The following is a 7,416-nucleotide window of genomic DNA, read 5'->3' as shown; positions in this document are numbered from 1 at the left end:
AGTTAAGTTCCAATTGCATATCGAAGTCAGGATGGCCGAGCGGTCTAAGGCGCTGCGTTCAGTCTTCCCTGGAGGCGTGGGTTCAAATCCCACTTCTGACATCAACATTTAATTTCAAAAAACTTTATCTTCATTTATTGATTAGATGAGGTCAAACAAAACTTAGTAATGTGGTTTTGAAAAATTTCCTGAGAGTCTTTGGAGTGAATCTGAATTTGTCCTCTCAAAAAAGAACTCTAGGAACATCAAACAGGTTTTTTTGTGCATATGTCTGTTGTTCTTTTGGCACTAGAAAAATCCTTTGGACAGTCAATGAGGAGGGACTATTTCACCTCTTTGTGTTCTCTGTCCCTATTAGGGTAGGGAATCAACCTTCTACAGTGCTGTCATGAAATATATCTAGAAACGGATTTGCTGGTAAGTCTACTTTCATAGTTTTCACCTCATACATCCATAGACCATAACGATACTTAATTAACAAAAACTTAACAAGTAGGTAATCATAGTTTAAAAAATGTGAAATGCCCATGTCCTTCTGACATGTTTCAGCACATTTTGGGACAAATGGTCTCACTTTTCACAATCAATAAAATATTTTCTCTAAATTTTTGTCTCTTTTTTGCTCCAATTGTTTGCATCTCATAAAAAATAAAACTTGATGTAACATTAAGCATGCAAATTGTGTTTTATGTGCGACCATGACCTATTCTAGAAGCACAGGGTCAGAATTATACTGGTGCATGGAGACAAACTGAAAATGTAAAAATTCAATGGCAAAATTGCTGTCTTTTTCTACTCATTCACAAATAGTTAATGAATGTTATTAAATATGTACAGCAAAATGGAAGGCTTCAAATAGAAATCATGCTTCAAAAAACAGTCAAATGAAAAATTATAATATATCCCTCCAGGTGTGACACTTGACATTTGCAGAGTGTCAAACCCCCCCGAAAATGTATAGATATGGCCGAAATAGCTCAGTTGGGAGAGCGTTAGACTGAAGATCTAAAGGTCCCTGGTCCAATCCCGGCTTTCGGCAAAATGCTTTTTCTTCACCGTTTACATTTTAAGGAGATATTAAACAAAGCACATGGACTGATCATGATCAAAAGGCCTAAAAATTTTAACTATCTACAGAAAACAAAATGTTAAAAATTTGAGAAACAGTAACTTTTTCCTTTTGAACACATGAATGTTTTTTAGTAATTTTTCCTCTATTTTGTTTTATTTCAGATTGACTTAGCTGTAAGAGGATTAAAAGGTAACCTGATAGCTGAAACAGACAGCACTTATCAGACACTAGCTGAATGATTATAGTCAGCTTGTTTGACTTTGAAACACTGAGGCATTACTGAGACAAATGTCCTTAAAAAATATGCTGTGGACAAAGTCAAAAAGGCAAAAAACACAAGCTCCACACAGGTCCGTCATCTTTAATTTGAAATATAGGAGGTTTCTACTTTAATGGTGAGACAAAGCATCTACATATTTGACATTGCTCCAGTGAGTAGAGCCCACTTAAAAATGTATGGGTTGCTTGTCTCTGCAAGCAAAAGCTGGGCACTAAACTGGCATACTTGCAATGCTGGATGGTTCAGAGTGAAAACACCTATAGGCTGACAATAGTAATTGCAGGTGTTGATTAACTCATTGTGCAAAATAATTTCTAAAATGTGGTCACTTTGGGAGGTTTTCTGCTGTTTTGGTACTCTGCAAATTTCATCTGCAAGGTATTCCTGCAAAATCTGCATTGCAAAACCCAAATAGGGCTCTTCCTTTCAAAGCCCTGCTGTGTGGCCAAACAGTAGTTTCTGAAGAAATGTGGTGCATCACCGCATTTGTGAGAAATCTAACATTTCTAATATCCAAACAAAATAAATGGAGGTTTAAAAATTTATGCAGACGAAAAGTACGCATATAAAAAATGTTATTTATTGACTTTTTTGGGGTGGTGTGACAAGTTTTTAATCACAAGGAATGGTAACATTTCTGCTGACTAGCATGGAAGGAGTTAAGTTCCAATTGCATATCGAAGTCAGGATGGCCAAGTGTTCTAAGGCGCTGCGTTCAGGTGGCAGTCTCTGTTAAAAATTTGAGAAACGGTAACTTTTTCCTTTTGAACACATGAATGTTTTTTAGTAATTTTTCCTCTATTTTGTCGCAGTCGCAGGTCGCAGTCTCCCCTGGAGGCGTGGGTTCAAATCCCACTTCTGACATCAACATTTAATTTCAAGAAACTTTATCTTCATTTATTGATTAGATGAGGTCAAACAAAACTTAGTAATGTGGTTTTAAAAAATTTCCTGAGAGTCTTTGGAGTGAATCTGAATTTGTCCTCTCAAAAAAGAACTCTAGGAACATCAAACAGATTTTTTGTGCATATGTCTGTTGTTCTTTTGGCACTAGAAAAATCCTTTGGACAGTCAATGAGGAGGGACTATTTCACCTCTTTGTGTTCTCTGTCCCTATTAGGGTAGGGAATCAACCTTCTACAGTGCTGTCATGAAATATATCTAGAAACGGATTTGCTGGTAAGTCTACTTTCATAGTTTTCACCTCATACATCAATAGACCATAACGATACTTAATTAACAAAAACTTAACAAGTAGGTAATCATAGTTTAAAAAATGTGAAATGCCCATGTCCTTCTGACATGTTTCAGCACATTTTGGGACAAATGGTCTCACTTTTAACAATCAATAAAATATTTTCTCTAAATTTTTGTCTCTTTTTTGCTCCAATTGTTTGCAGCTCATAAAAAATAAAACTTGATGTAACATTATGCATGCAAATTGTGTTTTATGTGCGACCATGACCTATTCTAGAAGCACAGGGTCAGAATTATACTGGTGCATGGAGACAAACTGAAAATGTAAAAATTCAATGGCAAAATTGCTGTCTTTTTCTACTCATTCACAAATAGTTAATGAATGTTATTAAATATGTACAGCAAAATGGAAGGCGTTTCAAATAGAAATCATGCTTCAAAAAACAGTCAAATGAAAAATTATAATATATCCCTCCAGGTGTGACACTTGACATTTGCAGAGTGTCAAACCCCCCAGAAAATGTATAGATATGGCCGAAATAGCTCAGTTGGGAGAGCGTTAGACTGAAGATCTAAAGGTCCCTGGTCCAATCCCGGGTTTCGGCAAAATTCTTTTTCTTCACCGTTTACATTTTAAGGAGATATTAAACAAAGCACATGGACTGATCATGATCAAAAGGCCTAAAAATCTTAACTATCTACAGAAAACAAAATGTTAAAAATTTGAGAAACGGTAACTTTTTCCTTTTGAACACATGAATGTTTTTTAGTAATTTTTCCTCTATTTTGTTTTATTTCAGATTGACTTAGCTGTAAGAGGATTAAAAGGTAACCTGATAGCTGAAACAGACAGCACTTATCAGACACTAGCTGAATGATTATAGTCAGCTTGTTTGACTTTGAAACACTGAGGCATTACTGAGACAAATGTCCTTAAAAAATATGCTGTGGACAAAGTCAAAAAGGCAAAAAACACAAGCTCCACACAGGTCCGTCATCTTTAATTTGAAATATAGGAGGTTTCTACTTTAATGGTGAGACAAAGCATCTACATATTTGACATTGCTCCAGTGAGTAGAGCCCACTTAAAAATGTATGGGTTGCTTGTCTCTGCAAGCAAAAGCTGGGCACTAAACTGGCATACTTGCAATGCTGGATGGTTCAGAGTGAAAACACCTATAGGCTGACAATAGTAATTGCAGGTGTTGATTAACTCATTGTGCAAAATAATTTCTAAAATGTGGTCACTTTGGGAGGTTTTCTGCTGTTTTGGTACTCTGCAAATTTCATCTGCAAGGTATTCCTGCAAAATCTGCATTGCAAAACCCAAATAGGGCTCTTCCTTTCAAAGCCCTGCTGTGTGGCCAAACAGTAGTTTCTGAAGAAATGTGGTGCATCACCGCATTTGTGAGAAATCTAACATTTCTAATATCCAAACAAAATAAATGGAGGTTTAAAAATTAATGCAGACGAAAAGTACGCATATAAAAAATGTTATTTATTGACTTTTTTGGGGTGGTGTGACAAGTTTTTAATCACAAGGGATGGTAACATTTCTGCTGACTAGCATGGAAGGAGTTAAGTTCCAATTGCATATCGAAGTCAGGATGGCCGAGCGGTCTAAGGTGCTGCGTTCAGGTCGCAGTCTACCCTGGAGGCGTGGGTTCAAATCCCCCTTCTGACATCAACATTTAATTTCAAGAAACTTTATCTTCATTTATTGATTAGATGAGGTCAAACAAAACTTAGTAATGTGGTTTTGAAAAATTTCCTGAGAGTCTTTGGAGTGAATCTGAATTTGTCCTCTCAAAAAAGAACTCTAGGAACTTCAAACAGATTTTTTGTGCATATGTCTGTTGTTCTTTTGGCACTAGAAAAATCCTTTGGACAGTCAATGAGGAGGGACTATTTCACCTCTTTGTGTTCTCTGTCCCTATTAGGGTAGGGAATCAACCTTCTACAGTGCTGTCATGAAATATATCTAGAAACAGATTTGCTGGTAAGTCTACTTTCATAGTTTTCACCTCATACATCAATAGACCATAACGATACTTAATAAACAAAAACTTAACAAGTAGGTAATCATAGTTTAAAAAATGTGAAATGCCCATGTCCTTCTGACATGTTTCAGCACATTTTGGGACAAATGGTCTCACTTTTAACAATCAATAAAATATTTTCTCTAAATTTTTGTCTCTTTTTTGCTCCAATTGTTTGCATCTCATAAAAAATAAAACTTGATGTAACATTATGCATGCAAATTGTGTTTTATGTGCGACCATGACCTATTCTAGAAGCACAGGGTCAGAATTATACTGGTGCATGGAGACAAACTGAAAATGTAAAAATTCAATGGCAAAATTGCTGTCTTTTTCTACTCATTCACAAATAGTTAATGAATGTTATTAAATATGTACAGCAAAATGGAAGGCGTTTCAAATAGAAATCATGCTTCAAAAAACAGTCAAATGAAAAATTATAATATATCCCTCCAGGTGTGACACTTGACATTTGCAGAGTGTCAAACCCCCCAGAAAATGTATAGATATGGCCGAAATAGCTCAGTTGGGAGAGCGTTAGACTGAAGATCTAAAGGTCCCTGGTCCAATCCCGGGTTTCGGCAAAATGCTTTTTCTTCACCGTTTACATTTTAAGGAGATATTAAACAAAGCACATGGACTGATCATTATCAAAAGGCCTAAAAATTTTAACTATCTACAGAAAACAAAATGTTAAAAATTTGAGAAACAGTAACTTTTTCCTTTTGAACACATGAATGTTTTTTAGTAATTTTTCCTCTATTTTGTTTTATTTCAGATTGACTTAGCTGTAAGAGGATTAAAAGGTAACCTGATAGCTGAAACAGACAGCACTTATCAGACACTAGCTGAATGATTATAGTCAGCTTGTTTGACTTTGAAACACTGAGGCATTACTGAGACAAATGTCCTTAAAAAATATGCTGTGGACAAAGTCAAAAAGGCAAAAAACACAAGCTCCACACAGGTCCGTCATCTTTAATTTGAAATATAGGAGGTTTCTACTTTAATGGTGAGACAAAGCATCTACATATTTGACATTGCTCCAGTGAGTAGAGCCCACTTAAAAATGTATGGGTTGCTTGTCTCTGCAAGCAAAAGCTGGGCACTAAACTGGCATACTTGTAATGCTGGATGGTTCAGAGTGAAAACACCTATAGGCTGACAATAGTAATTGCAGGTGTTGATTAACTCATTGTGCAAAATAATTTCTAAAATGTGGTCACTTTGGGAGGTTTTCTGCTGTTTTGGTACTCTGCAAATTTCATCTGCAAGGTATTCCTGCAAAATCTGCATTGCAAAACCCAAATAGGGCTCTTCCTTTCAAAGCCCTGCTGTGTGGCCAAACAGTAGTTTCTGAAGAAATGTGGTGCATCACCGCATTTGTGAGAAATCTAACATTTCTAATATCCAAACAAAATAAATGGAGGTTTAAAAATTTATGCAGACGAAAAGTACGCATATAAAAAATGTTATTTATTGACTTTTTTGGGGTGGTGTGACAAGTTTTTAATCACAAGGAATGGTAACATTTCTGCTGACTAGCATGGAAGGAGTTAAGTTCCAATTGCATATCGAAGTCAGGATGGCCAAGTGGTCTAAGGCGCTGCGTTCAGGTGGCAGTCTCTGTTAAAAATTTGAGAAACGGTAACTTTTTCCTTTTGAACATAGGAATGTTTTTTAGTAATTTTTCCTCTATTTTGTCGCAGTCGCAGGTCGCAGTCTCCCCTGGAGGCGTGGGTTCAAATCCCACTTCTGACATCAACATTTAATTTCAAGAAACTTTATCTTCATTTATTGATTAGATGAGGTCAAACAAAACTTAGTAATGTGGTTTTGAAAAATTTCCTGAGAGTCTTTGGAGTGAATCTGAATTTGTCCTCTCAAAAAAGAACTCTAGGAACTTCAAACAGATTTTTTGTGCATATGTCTGTTGTTCTTTTGGCACTAGAAAAATCCTTTGGACAGTCAATGAGGAGGGACTATTTCACCTCTTTGTGTTCTCTGTCCCTATTAGGGTAGGGAATCAACCTTCTACAGTGCTGTCATGAAATATATCTAGAAACGGATTTGCTGGTAAGTCTACTTTCATAGTTTTCACCTCATACATCAATAGACCATAACGATACTTAATTAACAAAAACTTAACAAGTAGGTAATCATAGTTTAAAAAATGTGAAATGCCCATGTCCTTCTGACATGTTTCAGCACATTTTGGGACAAATGGTCTCACTTTTAACAATCAATAAAATATTTTCTCTAAATTTTTGTCTCTTTTTTGCTCCAATTGTTTGCATCTCATAAAAAATAAAACTTGATGTAACATTATGCATGCAAATTGTGTTTTATGTGCGACCATGACCTATTCTAGAAGCACAGGGTCAGAATTATACTGGTGCATGGAGACAAACTGAAAATGTAAAAATTCAATGGCAAAATTGCTGTCTTTTTCTACTCATTCACAAATAGTTAATGAATGTTATTAAATATGTACAGCAAAATGGAAGGCGTTTCAAATAGAAATCATGCTTCAAAAAACAGTCAAATGAAAAATTATAATATATCCCTCCAGGTGTGACACTTGACATTTGCAGAGTGTCAAACCCCCCAGAAAATGTATAGATATGGCCGAAATAGCTCAGTTGGGAGAGCGTTAGACTGAAGATCTAAAGGTCCCTGGTCCAATCCCGGGTTTCGGCAAAATGCTTTTTCTTCACCGTTTACATTTTAAGGAGATATTAAACAAAGCACATGGACTGATCATGATCAAAAGGCCTAAAAATCTTAACTATCTACAGAAAACAAAATGTTAAAAATTTGAGAAACGG

At 35.8% G+C, this 7,416-nt stretch overlaps 3 non-coding genes across 3 annotated transcripts; all 3 read left to right on the top strand.

The window, feature by feature from the left end:
- The first annotated feature begins 3,082 nt into the window (after positions 1 to 3,082).
- On the top strand, positions 3,083 to 3,155 carry TRNAF-GAA (transfer RNA phenylalanine (anticodon GAA)). Its single transcript has one exon. It is a non-coding gene; the product is annotated as a tRNA-Phe (tRNA).
- A 1,944-nt stretch (positions 3,156 to 5,099) lies between these two features.
- Positions 5,100 to 5,172, top strand: TRNAF-GAA (transfer RNA phenylalanine (anticodon GAA)). The gene has a single exon. It is a non-coding gene; the product is annotated as a tRNA-Phe (tRNA).
- A 2,043-nt stretch (positions 5,173 to 7,215) lies between these two features.
- Positions 7,216 to 7,288, top strand: TRNAF-GAA (transfer RNA phenylalanine (anticodon GAA)). The gene has a single exon. It is a non-coding gene; the product is annotated as a tRNA-Phe (tRNA).
- Positions 7,289 to 7,416: the final 128 nt, after the last annotated feature.

This window comes from Dendrobates tinctorius, unplaced genomic scaffold (genome assembly GCF_039654945.1).
Source record: "Dendrobates tinctorius isolate UK_male_01 unplaced genomic scaffold, ASM3965494v1 ptg000184l, whole genome shotgun sequence".
Taxonomy (NCBI): Eukaryota; Metazoa; Chordata; class Amphibia; order Anura; family Dendrobatidae; genus Dendrobates; species Dendrobates tinctorius.
The sequence above is the reverse complement of the archived record's forward strand: the minus strand, read 5'-3'. Positions and strand labels throughout refer to the sequence as shown.